Here is a 21553-nt window from a genome sequence, read left to right on the forward strand (position 1 = left end):
GCCGGTCCGGGTGGCGTAACACGCGGCGGCTCGGACAGCCCCACCGAGAGGTCGGCCCGTGGCCGCCGGCTCTGCGGCAACGGGTGCAGCTCCGGAGCCGGCCGGCGCCGTCCCCGGCAGCCCGCGGCGCTACCGACAGCTGACACGGGCCGGCCGCCCCCCTCCCCCTCCCCAGCCGCCGGGTCAGACCGGGTGGGGGCAGGGCCAGCACGTCCAGATACTGGGGCGACCCCTCCCCCGGGCGCCGGCCCCAAATTTATGTCCATAGATCGACAAAGCGGAGCGGAGCCACGCCTGTCAGCCTGGTCAGCCTGACCCAGAGCTGGGCTAGGAGGGAGCCGCGAGCTGCTGCACAACAGCCAAATATGGCAAAAAGGGTGGAGCAGAGCATTGCTTGCTTCATTGATGTCATATGTGGAGAGTTAGCTCATATAACATACCTTTTTGTTGAGGAAATTCACGGAACCCTGGATCACAAACCTCAACACGTTTAAAGGTAGTGTGCCAGCTTTCCTGGACCGTAGGGGAAGTTGGGGCAATGCCGGAGTTGGGGCAAAGCCGAAATTCGAGATATTTCGAAAACCGTAAGACATGGATGCCACCTGTCAGTGATGCTCTGAAGCTTAAGTGACTACAATTATCGCATGTTTGTTACGAGTCGTCATTCGGAATACTTCGACTGTGAGGGCGCCAAGAGCGTTTTCAAGGTACGTTTCCCTTGAACTACATGCGCCTTTGAAGCTGCATTTCTTACTCATTATGCTACCGTTTGTCTGGCCAATTCGGTCAAGTAATCTTTAGCATGTCTTTGCATAAGTGTGCTGCCTATTTGAAATTTATACAGCACGTTGAAAAGTTATGGGCCTGCAAATGAAAGTATGGCAGGCTGGGGTAATGCCGAAAACGTGCGATTACGCACGTGTTAAAAGCACGCTACGTGGACTTTACTGCTGTAGAATAGCAACGCGTATTTTTAGTCACACAAATTACACTTTCAACCGACACAACGGCCTGTTACCTATAAGTAATGATTTACCTGGCATGTTCTTATTATATCACACAATTATAACTTCCAGTGTGCACCGCGTCCTCAAGCTCTTAAAACGCGTGTCAGCTTTGATCAATTCTGGATAAAGTTTGAGATAAAATGGCAAAACATCAATGTCGGCATTCCCCGTAGATCATTTCTCCCATTTTCGGCTTTCCCCGCAGTCCGGGGCAACGCCGAAAAAGTCACTTCTTTGATATTTTTAGTTTGTGCGCTTAACGGTATGCGAATTCATCAAATGCGCCTGGTATGTTTGAAAGGCAAAAGACTGGCCTCTCGAATGACGCCAACAAGAATAGCTTATGTTGTCTACCTTGCGTGCTACGGACGTCAGAAAAAAAGTCTTCGGCGTTCCCCCAACTTCCCCTATGGAGTTAATGGCCCAGATAAGGAGAACCGGATTTTTAGAACTTATCCATACCTTCAAAACTCATGGAAACGTCTTAAATTCTTCAAATTTTGAGTACCCCAGTGCGAAATTCGCCCCGACGGGTTGTCGGTCGTACCCCAACCACATTTCACACCATGAACAATAAATGCACACACTGAAATCGCTATTACCGATAGGCTCATCCAATCAAGTTTCGATAAACCCGTTCATCATCATCTCCTGCGGTTTCGAACACGCCTGTTAGGTGGTGCGGTAGACCGCGCCCAAAGCCAGGGCCCCGGTAACGTGAGGTAGCCGAGTCGGGGCAGCGTGCGCTGACCCAAGCCGGGGCCGCGCGTCCTCCCGGTGTCATGTGATAGCCCGGGGCTGCCCGGGTATGCGGTGTACCGCGCCAAAGCCGCGGCCCCGGCTTGGGTCAGCGCACGCTGCCCCGACTCGGTTACCTCACGTTACCGGGGCCCTGGCTTTGGGCGCGGCTTCTGCTCATGCTTTGTGGTGCGGTGGTGGTGCGTCGGGCCGCGCGCTCTGACTTCGGCCAAGAAAAATGCGTCAGCTGATCATTGTCATTTCTGCCACTTTCATGTGGTGAGATGTGGTCATAACTTTAGAGACGGCTGTTTCATATCAATTATTTTACATAAAATAATAGTTCAAACCATAAATTAATGTTCGACAGCCAAATTAAAGAAACAATACCAATATAGGCTTACAGTTTAAATTCGACATTGTGTTGTCTACGATTAGACAGCTGATAACTCATTCCCGTACGCAGGGGCGTAATCACCCCTAAAAAAATGGGCTGGAAATAACTCCCTCCGGGGGCGGCATCAAATGCAAAGGGAAGGGCGGCACTTGTGTTTCGGGAGCCAGCGGTGAGTACTTGAGGGCATTTACTGTGTCGCTGTTGTGTGTCAAATTCTTACGTTTTGTGAAATACGAACAATAATCAGCAGTCAACTGACTACACGTTATAAGGGGCAGACGCAGAGAACACGCCACAGCTCTGGTGTTCGAGATACTGGTACTTTATGCGGTAGATAGGCATGCGTAAGATGGGTGGTCAGCCCGCTGCTGGCAGTTTGACTTTGCTACTACGCACCGGATTGATAAATGATAGGCACACTCTTCAATAGTTCACTTCATTTAGGTGAGTTCAATTGCAATGGGATCTGACCATGGGCGTCGAAAGCGGGGGGGGGGGGGGCTCAGCGGTCTCTAAGGGCCCTTACCGGCCTCAGGGCCCTTACCGGCCAGACCGTCCTTACCAGCCTGAGGGGCCTTACCGGTCCATTAGGGGCCAGCTCTAGGGGCCCCAGGCCACACCCGTCTGTGACGGTCCCACACCAATTTTGAGGGCCCCGTAATGGCGACTGATAGCCCTCACCGGCGCCTCTGAGGGCCTAAACAGGTCCCGAAGGTCCCCCACACGGGCACGAGGGGCCCTGTGGCGCCAATTGGCCGTTGAGGGTTTACTGACCATATTTCTGTCATATTTCGACTCAGAAGTGCCCCACAGGGCTCGTAAGGACATCCCATGGGCCCCTGAATAGCCACACTAAGTTCTCCATAAAGGCCCTACGCCACCTTCTGAGTGTCCCTTGCTGGCTTCTGAGGGCCCTTACCGGCCTATTACGGGCCACCTCTAGTGGCCTCGAACCCGCCTGTGATAGCCCCACACAAATTTCTGAGGGCCCATAACGGCGACTCTGAGGGGCGAGGGCCCTCACCGGCGCCTATGAGGTCCCAAACCGGCGTATCTGAGGGTCCCCCCCCCCCAACTCTGACGGCCTACACCAGTGTCTCTAAAGGCCCTGTATCGGCGGTCCTGAGGGCCCCACACCAGTGGCTCTGACGGCCTCACACTGGTGACTCGGAGGGTACCAGCAACATCTGAGAAAACCATGCCGGTGTTTAAGGACCCCACAGGGCTCCTCAAGGCACCACCGACTTCTGAAATCCCCTTGTCGGCTTATGAAGGGTCCACAACAGCAGCTCGCGCCTCTGATGGCCCTGTGTCTCTGAGGGACTCCACATTGGCGCCTGTGAAGGGCTTCACCGGCGACTGTGCAGGTCCTACACCGGCGCTTCTGAGTGCCCCCACACTGCCACCTCTGAGGGCCTCATACCAGTGCTTCTGAGGGCCCCACGCTGGCACTCCTGAGGGCCCCACACCGTGCCTCTTTAGGACCTTTATCAGCGGCTCTGAGGACCCAACATCGGCGCCTCTGAGGGCCCCACACCAGCGCATCTGACGGCCACCCACCGGTGACTTTTGAGTGCCCTACATCGGCGACTCTGAGGGCCCCACCGGCGTCTGAAAGTATTGTGCCGGTCTCTAAGGACCCTACAGAGCTTCTGAAGGTATCGCCGGCCTATGGGAGCCCTTTGCTGGCCTGAGGGCCCCTTGCTGGTCTCTGAGAGCCCCCTGCCGGCTTATAAGGGGTTCAGACCAGCAGCTCTAGCCTCTATGGGCCCCACATTCGTCTGTGACGGCCCCACACCAGTGTCTCTGAGGGCCCACAACGGCGCCTGTGAGGAACCTCACTGGCGTCTCTCAGGGCCTCACACTAGCACTTCTGAGGGTCCACACCGGCACCTCTTTGAGTTTGGCCTCAGTCAGCAATAATACCTCTGAGGACCACACAATAATGCTTCCGAACCGGTCCTACCGAAGGCACCACTTAACCCTCGCCCGTATAGGGGGGAAGTCGAACGGACCCCCCCCCCATGGTTTTTCGCGAATAAATCGCGTAAAAAGCGGCCGATAGCGACGAAACTGTAAGTGCCCTCGCGTTTATCATTTTTACACCTACCCTTAACCCGCGCCCTGGTGGGGTCTGTTTATAACGCGACCTGGTGGGGGGGGGGGCTATTTTTTGCCCCCCCTCGTATCTCCGAAACTACTGGACGGATCCGCAAAATTCAAAAGGCGTTCGAAAGGCCTGTCAAATTTGTCGAAGGAAACCAAATTTTATTGACCTCGGGGTCACCGATGACGTCACAGGTCAGGTCAAAGATGAAATGTTTCACCGTTCACGGGTCTTCTAGGGAATGCGCTATAACACCGAGGAAAACGCATTTTGTCGGGAATCAGCGATAGGGCGTCAGTTGCCTAGTAGATATGTTGCTGTTAGAGGTCACTGGTCGTACCAGGTCAGGTCACAGGTCAGGTCACCAAAGGTCACCGAGGGTCACCAAATGAACCCAACTTTACTAAGGTTGTGCGATGCATGTTTTATGGCCAGTTTTTCATTTCCAACTCAATGGTGTTGGTTATAAGACCATCAGGTACGGTTTAGGTCACTTTCTGGTGGAGGTCAGGTCAAGGTCAGGTCAAAAAAGGTCAAATTTCAAAGTTGATATTTTTGCATAAAATGGGTATTGATTCGATGCAGCTCGTCACGGGGAGTCTAACCCGCGACCTGGTGGGGGGGGCTATTTTTTGCCCCCCCCCCCTCCAGACTTTTCAATATATCTCCAGAACCGCTGCGCCGATCGTCACCAAACTTTCAGTACCCTCCCGGACATCAATTTTACACATTGTGACCAAAAATTTTTCCAAAGGCTATGATAGGTTGGCCGGAAATGACGTCAGAGTGACGTCATGTTCTGCCGTTTTCGACCCAAAAAAGGGTTTCACGGGAAGAGCTGCCAGGCCTATAGCTTTGCAAATACAGAAAAATGATAAAGACATAAAAGCTGTAGAATCAACAGGGCTACAAAACTGCTATCTCGGATTTTTGAAATTTTTGGATTTGGACCCCCAAAAATCAAAAAATATTTTTTTTTTGATATAATAACAGAAAAATCCAAAAAGTTTTTTGAATTTCGCAAAAACCGGAATATATGTGATAGTCCTTACCGCCTTCCATCCACATACCAAATTTGAGATTGATACCTCTTTTTTTGGCGAAGTTATAGCGAAAAAACTGTTCAAAATTGATGACGTCAAATTTTCAAACTCAATTTTTAGCAATTCTAGACCCCGTAGCGCAAAACAAAGACCACCATTAGACTCCCCGTGACGAGCTGCATCGAATCAATACCCATTTTATGCAAAACTATCAACTTTAAAATTTGACCTTTTTTGGCCTGACCTTGACCTGACCTTGACCTGAACTTCACCAGAAAGTGACCTAAGCCGTACCTGATAGTCTTATAACCAACACCATTGAGTTGGAAATGAAAAATTGGCCATAAAACATGCATCACACAACCTTAGTAAAGTTAAGCTCATGTCATCTGACCTGTGACCCTTGGTGACCTGACCTGTGACCTGACCTGGTATTGTCAGTGACCTCTAATAGCAACATATCTACTAGGCAGCTGACGCCCTATCGCTGATTATCGACAAAATGCGTTTTCCTCGGTGTTATAGCGCATTCCCTAGCAGACCCGTGAACGGTGAAACATTTCATCTTTGACCTGACCTGTGACGTCATCGATGACCCCGAGGTCAATGAAATTTGGTTTCCTTCGACAAATTTGACAGGCCTTTCGAACGCCGTTTGAATTTTGCGGATCCGCCCAGTAGTTTCGGAGATACGAGGGGGGGGGGCAAAAAATAGCCCCCCCCCCACCAGGTCGCGTTATAAACAGACCCCACCAGGGCGCGGGCTAATGGTGGTCTTTGTTTTGCGCTACGAGGTCTAGAATTGCTGAAAATTGAGTTTGAAAATTTGACGTCATCAATTTTGAACAGTTTTTTCGCTATAACTTGGCCAAAAAAAGAGGTATCGATCTCAAATTTGGTATGTAGATGGAAGACGGTAGGGACTATCACATATATTCCGGTTTTTTCGAAATTCAAAAAACTTTTTGGATTTTTTGGTTATTATATTCAAAAAATCTATTTTTTATTTTTGGGGGTCAAAATCCAAAAATTTCAAAAATCCGAGATAGCAGTTTTGTAGCCCTGTCCATTCTACAGCTTTTATGTCTGTATCATTTTTCTGTATTTGCAAAGCTATAGGCCTGACAGCTCTTCCCGCGAAACCCTTTTTTGGGTCGAAAACGGCAGAACATGACGTCACTCTGACGTCATTTGCGGCCAACCTATCATAGCCTTTGGAAAAAATTTTGGTCACAATGTGTAAAATTGATGTCCGGGAGGGTACTGAAAGTTTGGTGACGATCGGCGCAGTGGTTCTGGATATATATCGAAAAGTCTGGAGGGGGGGGCAAAAAATAGCCCCTCCCCCCCACCAGGGCGCGGGTTAAAATTTCATGACCCTGACCCTAATGACCTTTGACCTGTGACCTACTTTTCGAGACCATGTTTGGCCGGAATCGCGATTCGGCTGATGTCGGCTCGCATTAGCCGCGCGTTTGCAGTCTTTTCGTGGTTTCAAGCTTTCAAACATGGGATATGATGTTGCTCCCATGCATTAGGGTGGGTGTCAAGGTCACCAGAAGGTCAGGTCAGGTCATTGACCTTTGATGACCTCGGTTCACTTTTTCGAGTTTTACATGTTTCTAGGCTAGTTTTTTTAGCTGAATTCGAATTTAGCAACCATTTGAACATTTACCAAGTAGTTTTGGTGCCTTCGTAACATGTTACGAAGCTGTCAGAGGCGGTTGCCACCTACTACGAATACCCGGCAAAACCCTTACTGGTTGACCTGACCTGACCTGACTCGACCTGGCCTAAATGCATTAAGACATCGTCTATTATCATAACTAACATGATATTCGTAATCAGCACCCTAAAAACCCCAAAGTAACCACGTTTTACGACGCACTAACTGGTCCCGATTTTCCCGACTTTTGGGTCATTGACCTGACCTGGAAGGTCAACCGATGATCTAGGACCTTAAAATCGGGTATCATCGGCTTCCTCTCGTCACGGGCAACACGCTCGTTTTTTCCGCGAAGCTCTAGGTCGATCAGGGGCGAAACGGCAAGGGGGGCCAACGGAACCCCCTTATACGTTCGTGGCTGGAAAAACACCAATACGGGCGAGGGTTAAGTCCTTTATCACCTCGCTAAGCTTCAATCCCATACCGGCCTTCGGAAGGCACCACGCCAGTGCACTCACTGCCCCACACGGGCAACTGTAAAGGCTTCACACTGACCTCTCTTGAGTCTTACACCGGTGCCTTCCTCTGAGGGTCCCATACCGGCTCATTGCCCACGGCCCGGCCACTCACCGGTGATGCTGAGAGTCCTCACCGGTGACTCTGAGGGTCCTACACTGAAGACTCTGGAAGCCCCCACCAGCTTCTAAGAGCACCACGCGACGCCGGCCTCTGAGGGTATCACGCCAAAACCTCAACGGATCACACACCCGCCTGTGAGAGCACCACGCCGACGCCTCTGAGAACCTCAAAGGGCTTGACCAGTGCATCTCTGAGGGCGTAACACTGGCAGTTTAAGGCACCACGCTGGTCTTTGGGTGCCCAACGCACAGGCCTTCTGAAAGCAGTAGGTACGCAACTTTTAAGCAGCCACGCTTAACTCTCAGAGCCCCACACCGGCCTCTGATGGCCCCTAAGCTTTCGAGCCTGCCTAAAGAGGACCCATTCCAGGCGTGAGCCTGCAGGACGGGATCCAGCCAAAGACCTCACCCACTCAAGGGCCCCACAGTAGACCGAGGACTCTTTCAAGTGCTCAGCTTTACTCTTGAGTCTTGCTGCGCGCTCAGGGCACTACTCGTTGGCTCGGAATGTTTACATCAAGCAATCACACAGGGCCTTTTCGCGACTTCGATGGTTGTTTGCGATCAGAGCGTCTCACCTGACGCTCTCATGGGCTGAATTCGCATAGGCGAATCCCTTAGACTTATCGAGCCCAAAATGTAACACTTTGTGCTGGGCAACATACAGAGCCCGCCAAAACGTGCGCACGTCCTTCATTTGCGCACGTTAAGAGTAGCAACCAAACTGTGATACCTAGGCATGGAATTATGAATCCCCCAGTCCGCACGATGTTCACCTATCGGAGACGTTTCAGCACAATTCGCCAAGTCAATGCGTAGTTATTATATGTAAACAGCAGCAATTTAAGCACCCCTGACTGAGCTATCGCAAATATTCGCCAGGGTTAGGGGCGAAAAACGCCCCCCCTCCCCGGGCCAGCGAGGGCTAGCATTCCGGGGAGAGGTGGCACAGCGCCTGACGAGAGCAGCACAGACGTCGATGGAGCGTTATAGGGAGGGGCGAATCATTTAACCTTTTGACGCATTCTGGGAAGGGGAGGCGCGTAAGGGCAGAAAGGCGTCTGGGGAGGGGCGGCACGTAGCGGCGGCAAGGTGCCTTGGGAGGGTGGCGCCGACTGCGATAGAGCATTGTGGGGAGTGGCGGCTTGTTGAGGGCGGCGGGGTGTTGTGGCGAGGGGCGGCACATAGTGGGCGCCAAGATACTCTGGGGAGGGCGGCAAGGCGTTTATGGAGGGCGGCACAGACGGTGGTAAAGCGTTGTGGGGAGGGGCGGCACATTGGGGGCGGCGGGGTTTGTGGTGAGGGGCGCCACATAGAGGGCGCCAAGGCACTTCGGGGGGTGGGCGCACATATGGCGATAGAGCATAGGGCGGCTTATTGAGGGCGGTGGGAAGTTGTGGCGAGGGCAGCACATAGAGAGCGCCGAGGTACTTTGGGGAGGGCGGCACAGACGGCGATAGAGCTATACGTATATGCCGAGGGGCGGCACATTGAGTGCGGCGGGGTTCTGTGAGGGGCGGCACATGAGAGCTCCGAGGAACTTGAGGGGAAGTCGGTGCGGAGGGGCGGAAGGACATCTGGGAGGGGCGGCATGTAGAGGGCACCTAGTTATTTTAGTGAGGAGCGGCACGTTGAGGTCAGGCGTACCTATAGTAGACCGAGCAGTGCCGTTTCTTTTTTCTTGGTTTTGAAGTCCGCGAGTCCCGCAATTGCAGTTTTCCTCTATCGGGGGCGGCATTTCAGCATCCCAAAAATGGGCTGGAATTTCCAGCGTTCCAGCGCGGTGGTTACGCCCATGCCCGTACGTCGTAACTCTATAATGACCTTTGCTTATTGTCACATGTGCGCCGCATTCGCGATTGTTGCCGACGCCTGTTTGCAGGTCAGCCCACTACAGCTGTTATACATATCGAAAAACCGATAAATTTTTAGGCGAAAAAAGCACTATTTTAGGCCCATTTTTGATTTCTTTTGCGATATTAGTTAAAAACAGAAGCTTCTTATCCTAGGAAAAATAAAATGGGAAATCATTGGAAGGTGGCACACTACCTTTAACACTTCTAAAGACCACAAGTCTCCGGCAGTCGGCTACGATGCCTCATCATCATTCCCCATCGGGCTCCAGTAGGAGACGAGCATATTCCGCTGTTGTATCAGCACACAAACACGGCACTGATGCCCCCGACAACCCCTGTGCACCGTTGCAGTGTGGGCAGACGGGCGAGGCCGCTCCCCACCGGCCTCTCCTCTCCATCCAAGCAGCACCCTGTGAGCGATGGACCATGACAGCTCGGAGCGCCCGGAGCGGTCGGCCCGGCGCGGCCGCCGCACGGCCGCACACTGGTCGGAAACGCTCCAGCGAGAGGCCAGCGGCCTTTCCGCAAAAGTTTTTTGCTTGTTATTCCACAACTAGTGAAGCAAACTTCATAAAACTTTGCATACCTTCTCTATCATATGTAAGCTATCATTTGGATGTCAAGCACTAAATATATGACGTGAATCTGTTAAGTTATGACGTCATAATTGAGTATAATACAGGATCTAGCACCACTTTAAGTGAACAAGGGAAATTGGAAGCTGCTATTCGGGCACCGGGAATGGTTTCATGCACTCCTTGCAAGGTCCGGTGCTTCACTTTAGCATTGTTGACTTTGCGTGACGTCATTTATGACGTCACTAAGGCCATATAAGTTTTTCGTCAATAACTCCTGATCAGATGGAGCTAGAGAGTCGCGAAAGCCACCATTGGACTCGGGAAGACCTGCCGAATCGAGTGATATGCGATATGTCCTCCTTCAACCATTTCCGTGACCTGAGGGGCTCCGACCTGACCTTGACCCGAGGTAAACGCCTTAAGTTGACTTCACCCGAACACCAAGTATAGCATTCGACGCTCCTGAGCTAGACAAGCACGATGATGCCAAAATCGCGGCAGTGCGACCATTTCTGGCAAAGTAATTAACCAAAAACCGAGCCCGTGCCTTGTGGCACTTACCTGACCTAAGAGGTCACTGGCTGACCTAAGACCTTAAAATCGGGTAGTACCTAATTTTTGCGTCTTATAACGGCACACAAGCTTGTTTTTTCCGCGAGGCTCTAGCTCAATTAGAGGCGAAACGGCGAGGGAGTTGTATCAACCCACCCCGGTCAATATAGAAAACCAATCGGTCCGGCCAGGGCTAAATACCGGAATTGTGATCTAATGTAAAAAGACGGCCCAAGGTAACCTGACGCCAGTGACAGGTGTCCTATATTCGCAGCGTCTTATATTCACGAAGGTCTCAATTTCCACTTTCTTCAGCCGAGTGATGGTTACTAATAGTAAGGCTCTCTAAATGCAAGCCGTAATCGCCACGCAATATGTGGAAGGCTTTTGATGTCAATACATACATAAATGCAATAATAAAACCATATTGTATGCGCTTTCCACAAAATTCATAAACTCAAGCGCGTCTGTTTTTAATGACCAGTCAACTACGCATGGATGCGTGCAGGCCACACAGGTCAGCGTAAGCCGGGCGCGGCGGCCGAGCCGAAACTGGGGCGGGGCGGGCGGTAGTTGGGTAGGAATAGCGGCTCCTGCAAATTTTGCGCAAATATGCGCAGTTAGCTTTTATGTTGCCCTGGTGTAAATTTAAATCCTGCTTCATCTCACAAAAAATCAGAGTGGGACTAGATGGGACTACCTGTTGTTTCCTTACCTAAACTTTGCAGTTATATTCCAGAATCACTCTAGGAGAGCCCTCATAAAAAAGCTACAGTAGATCTTAGTTGGGGAAAAAGTATACCAAAAAATTTGCACTGACCAGTCGGCAACTTCATAACAAACATTTTGATGCATAATATGTGGGATTTCAATTTGGTGTCTATCAGCAATAAGACTCTGAATATCCGGCTCAAGAAACCTCTTGCTCCGCGTCAGTTTCCGAGTTCTGGGGTACCCCATCTTCGGGGGCTGATTACAGTTATTTTTGGTCACCCGGATTAGTTTTTTTGGCCTAATTATAATAATTTGATCAATTTCAAATCGATCTATATAAAAAATAATCCGAAACTCCGGAATCGCCCGTGGCCTCTCGTGAGGGCGTTTCCGACCAGTGTGGGCCGGCGCGGCACGGGCGCACTCGTGGTGTTTTTGTGCGATTTGTGCAGAGCGGGTCAGCCGGCCGGCCGTCGGCCCACTGTGTAATTAGTCGTCATATGGAGGCCCGTTTTTGGACGGCGTGGCGATAGGCTGCGTGTAGTTGCTATGCGGCCGGGGGATGCTTGCGTCATGATCAGGACGGGGTCAGCCAGCACAGCAGGCATTGCGCAATCAGTCACAGATGTTCCAGGCCCCAAGAATATTCTACAGATGGGTGAACTTTTCGTCAGACATGAAATCGAATAAAAACGAAACGACTGCTTGTAATCTAAGAAGGATCAGCGCCATTAGGTCTAAGCGATGATTGTATCGAAACACGTTTATGTTTTACTGGTATTGACATTCAACTTGGTTACAAGGGGTATCTCTCATCAGCTAGTTAGCAAGGACGTTAAGTGCCATTACTTTGGTGGCATCACAGAAAGGGACGCCATGACAGACAGACAGACAAAACTTTATTCCAGACCATACTGGTCCATAAAAACCTTCACATCATAAAAACACACACACAAACACACATGCTAAAAAAGCTCTGTAATCTGTATAGTGTACTCGTATATAGGTAGGTACTCTCTCCAACTGTATGAGCACACCTTATCTGTTTACTCTCAACTCAGTCCAAGGCCGAGCCGTATGTCTCACGGTATCTCGCTCGAAGTTCAACCAAATACTGTGGTCACTGGTCAGCTTGTTTAGTCTCACGGGCACAGCCTTACCATGAGGCAGCTGCATCAGCTCAGAGGCAGTCCGCAAGGCAGCTTTCTCAGAGCGAGAGCCTGTCTTTGATGTATGTACAAAGTAGCTGTCTAAGCTCAGTACCCGGCTGCGAACCAGCCTTGCCAGACCGTGCAGGTGACCTGACGGTCGGCAGCAATGGCCTGTAACCGTCCGACGTTCTGCACCACTGCAACGCATCTGCACCGGCCAGAAACCCGCCAGGGTCGCACGTTAACAGCGGCAGGTCTGACCGTCGGGGGAGAGGGTCTTGTCCGGCTTGTCAAGGAGCTGGGCGGAGAGCTGGGAGTAGGTACGGAGTGGGATTGGGAGCAGGGGGACGGCGATGGGGAATGTGAAATGAAAAGAAAAGGAAATGAGAAGTCATAAAAAGAGCTATGAGAGAGAAATGCAAATGAGGTTAAATTAAGTGATGCATGAAGGATGAGTGAGGAGTAGGTATGTATAAAAAATCTTCCAAGCTACTCCCAGTCTGGGGTTGCCGGTCACATCCTGTCGGAGATGACTGAGATGACTGGACGTTCGGAGATGACCCTCTGACGCCGAGCTGAGAGGTCAGCGTCGTAGTGATCTGACATCATCGGTGTGACGTCAGCAGGAGGATCGGGTCGGGATCGGTCAGCGACATTAATCCCAGTCGCCAGCAGACGTCCCGCAGACGCGGCGGAGACTGAGCACTCAGCGAGCAGCCGTGGACACGGAACTTTTGGGGTCGGGAAGAGCTTAGCGAGCTATCTGTGTGCCGGTTACTGGTTTTCTGAGGTCTAAGGATTCGACTCTTCAATTTCCGTCGGATGATTCAATGCTGCGTCTGGTAAAAGATGATTCGATTAGTTGGATAAACGACATGTGCATCAATAAAAAGTCCAAAAACAAAACATGTTTGCTTCTCGAGCTTCCTATTGAAAAAATGTTGACATCCTTGAGGTTGGTAAGTATTCCAGTAACTAAATCAGCTTCCCGTTTATACAAGCGACACTGAGGACTCCGCAATCCTCATTTTTAGATGCTCGTAAGTCGTAATTGACCATCAATTGGCATTTTTTGCTAAATGCATAGAACATGGGCGTGAGGAATGAAAAACAATGGCCGGACAATCAAACGGTAAGGTTTCGACACGGGAAGATATGGGGTTTTAAATCAAATGATTATTCTAAGTTCCATAGCTATTTTATCAATATAATTAGTTAGGCATCTAGAAATATCATGCGTTCATAGTGTGGCGCTGCGAAAAGACTTCAAGAGATGCCTGAATTGAATCAACGACTCCGTTATATGATAGATAGGTCGTTCACACTTTATAATTACGTGCCGCTTTCATCGTTCAATTGGAAAGTGGCACGGTATTCAGTGATTATTTATTTACCCATTTTCCGATGATGCGCTTGTCACGGGGTCCGTTCCCGGCCGCGTTTTCCGCCTGCCGTTGGAGGCGATTAATTACCTATCGACCCTGTCGATAAAATATTCATACTTTTCTCCTAGTTCAAAAGGCGCAGAGCTCACATTTGTTATTGGTACTAGCAGCGCGACATGTAGTGCCCATCAGTGGCGCAGCCAGGGGGGGGGGGTCAGAGGGTCAGCTGACCCCCCCGAAATTTCTGTCAGGGGCCCGCTCGAGAGAGAGAGAGTGAGAGAGAGAGAGAGAGAGGGGGGGGGAGAGAGAGAGGTCCTAATCTAATCGGACGAGCCCGCTTCGAGAAATGCCCACTGCGACACCTCGGGTGAGGGGTCGGCCTGGGGCCCCAGGTGGACAGGGCCCGGGCCCCCAGGAGAACGGGCCCGGCCCCCTGGGTGGATGGGACCCGGGCCCCCTGTAGATGGGTCCGGGCCCCCGGGTGGATAGGGCCCGGGCCCCCCGGCGGATGGGGCCCCGGTGGATGGATCCGAGCCACCGGGAGAACGGGCCCCGGGTGGACGGGGCCCGGACCCCCGGGTCCCGCGAGAACGGGTCCAGGCCCCTCGGGTGGATGGGGCCCGAGGCTCCGGGAGAACGGGCCCGGGCCCCCTGGGTGGAGGGGCCCGGGCCCCCGGCTGGATGGGGCCCGGGCCCCCGGGAGAACGGCCCTGAGCCCCGGGTGGACGGGGCCGGACCCCCGGTTGGATGGGGCCCGGGCCCCGGGAGAACGGGCCCGGGCCCCCTGGGTGGATAGGGCACGGGCCCCTGGGTGGATAGGGCACAGGCCCCCGGGTGGATGGGGCCCGGGCCCCGGGAGAACGGGCCCGGGCCCCTTAGGTGGATGGGGCACGGCCCCCCGGGTAGATGGGGCCAGGGCCCCCCGATGGATGGGGCCCGGGCCCCCTGGTGGGCGGGCCCCGGAGCCCCGGGTGGACGAGGCCCGGAGCCCAGGTGAAGGTGGCCCGGGCCCCCGTATGGATAGGGCTTGGTCCCCCATGTGGATAGGGCCCGAGCCCCCGGGTGAATGGGGCCCGCTAGGGTGACCCGCTTGCTTCGCAACGCGAATAAGGGGTATTTTCGATCGGTGGGCGTTTGGTTGGTCTTGTGTCTGTGGGTTATGTAATATGTATCCATTACGGTCGATTGAACGAATTCGGTCGACGAACGAAAGAACGAAAATCGAACGAACGAACGGCACACCATTCGATTGCCTTTTGACGGCTAAGCATTTTGGTTTTGGGAAAAAATATCCATCGCATCGAGGTGCTCGTGTCTGATAATAACCATGCGTTCTACTATAGAACATGCCAAGTGTATTTCATGACATAGGTTGGCGTAGGTTATTGAAGAGTGAAAGCCATCGATGAATTACTATGTAGAGGTTTGAAACATTTATATTCTTAAGAATATTGTTGCTCGTCATGCAAAAGCGATGATTGGACCTTGGTCACAATTGAATGCTCTTCCAATCTATGCCCATTTCAATTGTCAAACATACCAGGTTATGTAGCAAAACCCCTGTAATTAAGTAAGTCATAAGCAAATGCTATTTTCTCCAGTAATTTGTTCCACCTTGTTTTTGATCAATTAGCTTTTCACAATTTTCCCATGAGAGGCGGTAGGTACATTTCTCTTGCCAACAAGCGTTGTTTGAACCCGCTCCGTCTGACAGTCACCCAAAAATAGCATTAAGTCCAAAATCCGTCCAAAACGTCAATTTTTCAAGCATAAGTGCCCTCACGGGTGCACGTGGCGCGTGCCATCCCTGCACCGCACACCATTCGATAGCCCGTTCGATTCTCATGCACGATACTGTGTTCCTCGTGCCGATCGGACCCACGGTTACCGAGATACTGCACGGGGACCGGACCCGTGTCGGGCAAGTTGAGCCATTGTCGCCCATTTTTGCAAGCCGATTTATGTTTGTAAAGTCTATGACGCGAATTTGCACTTTTTGAGCACGCGCCATGTGCTCACCACCGGCCCGATCGAGCTGTGACTCTTCACAGGCACGTTACCCATCCTTGTTCTATAAGTTGCGCGAATTTCAGCGCACTATGGAAGTTACGTCGCGATCAGCCGCTTTTTTACGCGAGTTCTTCGCGAAAAAAACCTTAGGGGGTTGCATCGACCCCTCTCCCCTGTGCCGGCGAGGGTTAAAACTTCTTACGAGCGAATTCACGTAATGAAGAAGAATAAAAGCACAATCTACTACAGCAGCCAATAGATGACTTAGGACAGGCACATGGGACTACTTTTAAATCTTGTGCGACAGAAGCAGGCAACAGTTCCGATTGCATATAATATGCTATGCATATTGCGGAATTGGGGCTCATATCGGACTCGAAAGATACGAAGTCATACGTCATAGTAACATATTTCTGTCGTGGTCAATTTGCGTAAAAAGTGAAGACCGGGTGATTACCGAGCTACTGTTCTATGCAAATTTTCTGATTCAAACTCGCTCAGGGTTATCGTGCAGGTAAAGGGGGCCCGCCCAGCTGAATGCGTATGAAATATGGAGAGATTCTGAAAAATGGGTGGGGGCCCGCACACTAGGGGGCCCGCTTTGGAAGCGATGACCCCCCCCGAAACGAAATCCTGGCTGCGCCACTGGTGCCCATATACGCTGTAACAACAATGAGCATCGTTAAACGTTTATGAGGATTAGAACAATGGATATTTGGGAATGCACTGCGGAGGATAACACGATGGAAACTGCTATGTTCCACATTAAAAAATGAGGAAACGTGAACGCACCTATCAGTCATCATCCGTTTTCACGACGGCTATCTGGTACTTACACATTTGCTTCACATTTGCTGCAGATTTGGTACAGATTTAGTCAAAGTAGGTTCATTGTGTTTCTTAGTTATCAGCTCGGGTTGCACAGTAGCTTTCATACCTAATTTCTCAAATTATCAGACATTATTATTTTCGATTATAACACTGAAATAAATTCATGATGTGGAACTGTTTGTTGTAAAAGAGATTTAGTGTTAATTTGGTCAGGTTTGGTGCATTAGCCAGATAACTCGTAGTGAAAAAAGCCATTACCTAACTATCTGGTACAGGACCAGGCTCAGAGGGGCGAGTTCGCAGCATATAAGCGACATTTCACAAGGGGAAACATATGATCGGATTAATTACCGGAAGCGCACTTGCGCGTACCAACTGGTAAGCAATAAAAACGACTGCCAAAACACGGTGCAGTTGACGCCATAAGCAATGGGCCGGGCGCGGAGTGTGGACGGGACAGGCGGGACAGGCGGGACAGGACGGGCGGGCGGCGTCTGACCCTGATGGTCGCCGCTGCAGCCTCGGCCGACCCCGCGGTGTGACCGGGCGCCGCGGGCCGTGACCCCGCCGTGACCCGCCGTGGGACCCAGAGGCCGGGCCGGGTCCGCGGCTTCCGCGGCGCCGCGGCCCAGGAAGCAGCTCGGCCAATGCGGCCGGATCGGCGGTCACCCACTGCCGGCGCGGTCTGACTCGCAGCTCGGCGATAAATGGGTGAGCCGAATCAAGGCAAAGAAATAAATCCACTTCGTTTTATGAGCGAATAGGTATAAAGGGAAGTCTGTGACTAGCCGAATTCATACCACACCACTCCGCCCGGAATAAACGCTGCGTGAGTCATTTGCCAGCCTATGAACAAATTTCGGCTATAATGTGCCTGAGAATAGGCAGCGACCGATTTGTATTTAATTAGATGTAATGGAAGGGTGCAGACGACGTAGATAATTTCCATAAATGCAGTTAGCAGGAACGCTCGTATGACGAAAAGTCAAGCCTGGAAAACAATCGCTAATGTATGTGACCTCATTTCATTGCCTCTTTAACTCCATTGCCTTTTATGTAAATAAAGGCCGGGGCACAGTATGTAATCAAAGAAACTAAAAAGTGCACTGCTCCTGTCATCGATCCGTGTTTTTACAAGACGTCAACTCGTTACAAAGTCGGCTCATCTGCGGCACGATCGTTCGCCGTCTGATAGGAGGAATCTATCTGCATCCTTCAGCGCCGTGGGGGCGCGTGTCAGCCGCTCCAGCCATGTTCGGAGCCACTCGATCGCCGAGTCCGGCCGGCCGCCGGAGGTCGACTGAAGGACAGATGACGGAGCGAGTCCTCCGCCGCTCTGCCCGCGGCGCTCTCCGCCGCTCTGCCCATGGCAGCAGCGGCCAGTCGAGCCAGCACAAATCAGCCGGATGATTGCCTTAATTCGGGTGAATTTGGACGCCAGATTGCGGTCAACGTCCAGCGTACCGTGTTCGGCCAGAGCATCGCTCAAACCGGCGCCACTTCCTTGTCAGGAGCATATGTTCGGCCACACCGGGTGGGCACGCGGCGCCGCCGGCTGCGAATTCCAACCGCAATCGTCCCTGAATAAACTGGGAGGGATCGGTATCCACAATCACAATCTGTCACAGCTATTCTCACGGCCTTGCCGTGCACTCTCACAATGCACACACTGTAAACAGCCCCGGTACTTCCAGATAACAGCGTCATTTTAACGGTCGGAAAATGAGCCGACCTAAACGCGTGCCTGACATTGAGGTCCCGGATGTCGGCCGTCCCGGTCGCCGGTGGAAATCCGGAGCAGTTACCCAGCTAACCCCTCATTCAGCAGCCCGGAATGTCGTCCTCTGCGCTCCGCTAGCCTGCACGAGACATCATCAGCAGGCCAGGAAGGTCGCCGCTGGAGCGGGCAGGAGCTCCGCATTTCTGGGAGCGCTGGACGGAGGAGGCGGAGGCGCTCGCGGGCGGCTCGGAGCGGCGCGGCGTGGGCGGAGGCGGGGCGGTGTGAGGTGAGGAGCACTGACCCGGGACCGCTGCACCGTAGGGATATTTCCGATCTAGCCTGTCTTAAGTCCCAGAACCGACTTTTCATTTCAATCATTCTTTCGACTTCATTTAGCGTAAAATTGTCTGAATTTTCACGTTATGTATCTCATTCTACCTAAAATAATATTTTTGAGCACAAAAAATGAGCCCAAAGTCAGGCCTTGCTTACCTAACACGCCGGGTGAAATTGAATGCTAAAAACTAGTACTCGTTTATGGGGCTGATAACTCGAAAACAATCATTTCCAGCATTATAAATCGCATATGGTCAAAAAACTACATCGTTTCGGATTATGCAGAGGCATTTCAATAACATATTTATAAAATTTTGAGACTCACACCGCCAAGTTTAAAATATGCTGTAAACGGGATTTAGCTCAGCAGTACGATTTGGAAAAACATAGAAAATCAACAACTTTCGACAAAAGTTGACACTTTAATTCTTATACCATTCGATTTGTCGCAGAATTCTGGTTCGGGAACATATTCAAACTTTTGCTACTTTTTGCTCCTCTCGGAGTAAAGCGGTCTATAGTATCGAGAACGGTACTACGGCGGCGCCCGGCTCAGAGCGATGAGGAGCATGCAGGCTACCGCGCGTTTGACCCCTGACCTGACCTTTCATGACGTCACATATTTGACGTCATACCGTTCAGCCAATGAACGACGGCACTTACTCTTGAAATGCATCCTATAGGATTACTCCTCCACCTGATATGACTGAACAACTGAATTTCGTCTGAATGCCAGCCCGACGAATATTGATAAGGGTGATATGCAAAGGTGGATATCAACTGCTCGAAATTGTTAATCGGAAATGACTCATCCATTTTGGCTGGCATATCAGCTATTGATTTATTACCAATACGTGCTTATTTTCTATATTTTAAATTAACGGTATTGCTTATAGCCGTAAGATAACAGTTCATCTTGTTGAAATTTTCTGTCACAGTAAATCGATAACGCGGTTTTGCGACGATCTTTATGCCTGATTTAATGTGCTTACCCTTTCCATCTTTCCATTTTTTTTTTCGTGGCAGACGGTTGTTGAAATATTGATCAGTACTGAATTACTGATATGTTAGCTGCATTACCTAAATGGTCTGGATTAACGACGGTGTGAATCAGGGCCTTGTTTCGCCGGTGATAGCAGCACGCTGCTTTTACACGTGTCAAATTGGGTTTCCATGGAAACATCAACAGGCCCATTGCTCCAACACTACCACAAGTGTGACGTCAGCTCGCGCAATTTGATAGCAGCGTGGTAGCAGCATGCCGTGAAACACCGCCCAGGTAGGTATTCAGAACACTCGGAGGATGTGCTCATCTTTACAGCCGTAGAGAGATTACTTGTGATGTTAGCATAGACTGTAATAGTACGTTCTAGGCTTGTTTAAAACTCAAAATGCGTTATATTTCATAGCACTTACTTTTATACAACATTTGAGGGCACTACAAGCCTGCACCCTTCACCCAGGAATAAAGACAGGCTAAATCGGAAAAATCCCCACAGTGCGCTGCTCCGCCGCCCCCGCCCACACAGCGCCGCCGCTCACATCACTCATAGTGGCACTCTTCGGGTCACTCCAAGCTAGACGAGAGCGCCCGAGATGGACAAGTGTGAGACTTGTCTGATGTTTGGTAGAAAAACATGCCAAGTTAACAGAGCAGAAGCACGTGTTGGAATGGATCCACAGGTGTATACTCCGTTCGTCATTACAAATGGTAAACAAGTTTGGCTGCACCGGCTCGTACAGCCTGAAATAGCGATGCAGAAAGGAACGCGAAGGGGAAAGCGGGGATGCCTGCGAGCGTCCCTTTGAGAGACACCCATACATAACCTTCTGCTTACTATGCATCACTTTCATTATGGTTATTATTCACGTAGTGACCTGGGAACGATGAGTTGATGAGTTGTTTGTCCACGTGTGGCGAGCGGCAGACGCTGCGGTCCGCTCGGCCGCGTATGCGCCGGACCCGGCGAAATGTGCGGCCGTCTGTAATTAGTCGGATTGTGGGTGATCCGTCTGTAATTAGTCGGATTGTGGGTGATCCGGCTGTTATTAGTCGGATTGTGGGTGATCCGACTCGAGGCGGTGGCGAGGTCTCACGTGACCAGCCCCGGCGGCAGGCCGCCGTGTTGAAAGGCCGGCTACCCCGGCTCCTTTCACAATATCCGCGGCATTGCTGCAGCTCGCCGACGGGGACCGGAGGGAGGGAGGGGTGCCAAGGAGGGCCAGGGCGGGCCGCGCCGCCGCGGTCACACGTCCACCATTTCACCTGACGGCGGTGACGTCAGACCCTGGGGCGGTGACGTCAGACCCTGGGGCGGTCAGTGACTGCCCGCGGCGCCGCCGGAGGACGCAGCGGCCGGCGGGCCTGCAGCGCAGAGAGCTCACTCTCGCTCCATGCTTTCCGCAGGCCGACAGGCTTTCAGAAACCACGGAAGGAGCACCAATTCAGGACTGAGTGAAGATATCCTCTTTCATTGATGAATCAGTTTCGTCGTTTTGGGATCTGTGGCTACAATCTTCCACAATCAACCCGTCCAACAATGTCACAAAACTGAACAGCGACCCCAAGCAAGGAAGCAGAGGCTCCAGGGGAGATCCAGGGTGGATGCAGGACAGGTGGCTAGGCCTTTGGACACTACCTAAAAGTGGACTTACCCACGAGCATACGTCTCCACATCTCTCCTGGAACCTCCCTTGCCCTGCACGGGACCAATGACGGCGACCTTTTTCAATCCAGGTCCTACAGTTGCTCCGTGGCGTAACCAAGTCACGGGCGTCACAATCCGTCACCGTCACGTTCCGTCCCCGAAATCGGCACCGGGTG

Source organism: Amphibalanus amphitrite, unplaced genomic scaffold (genome assembly GCF_019059575.1).
Source record: "Amphibalanus amphitrite isolate SeventyFive unplaced genomic scaffold, NRLGWU_Aamphi_draft 000761F_arrow, whole genome shotgun sequence".
Classification (NCBI taxonomy): domain Eukaryota; kingdom Metazoa; phylum Arthropoda; class Thecostraca; order Balanomorpha; family Balanidae; genus Amphibalanus; species Amphibalanus amphitrite.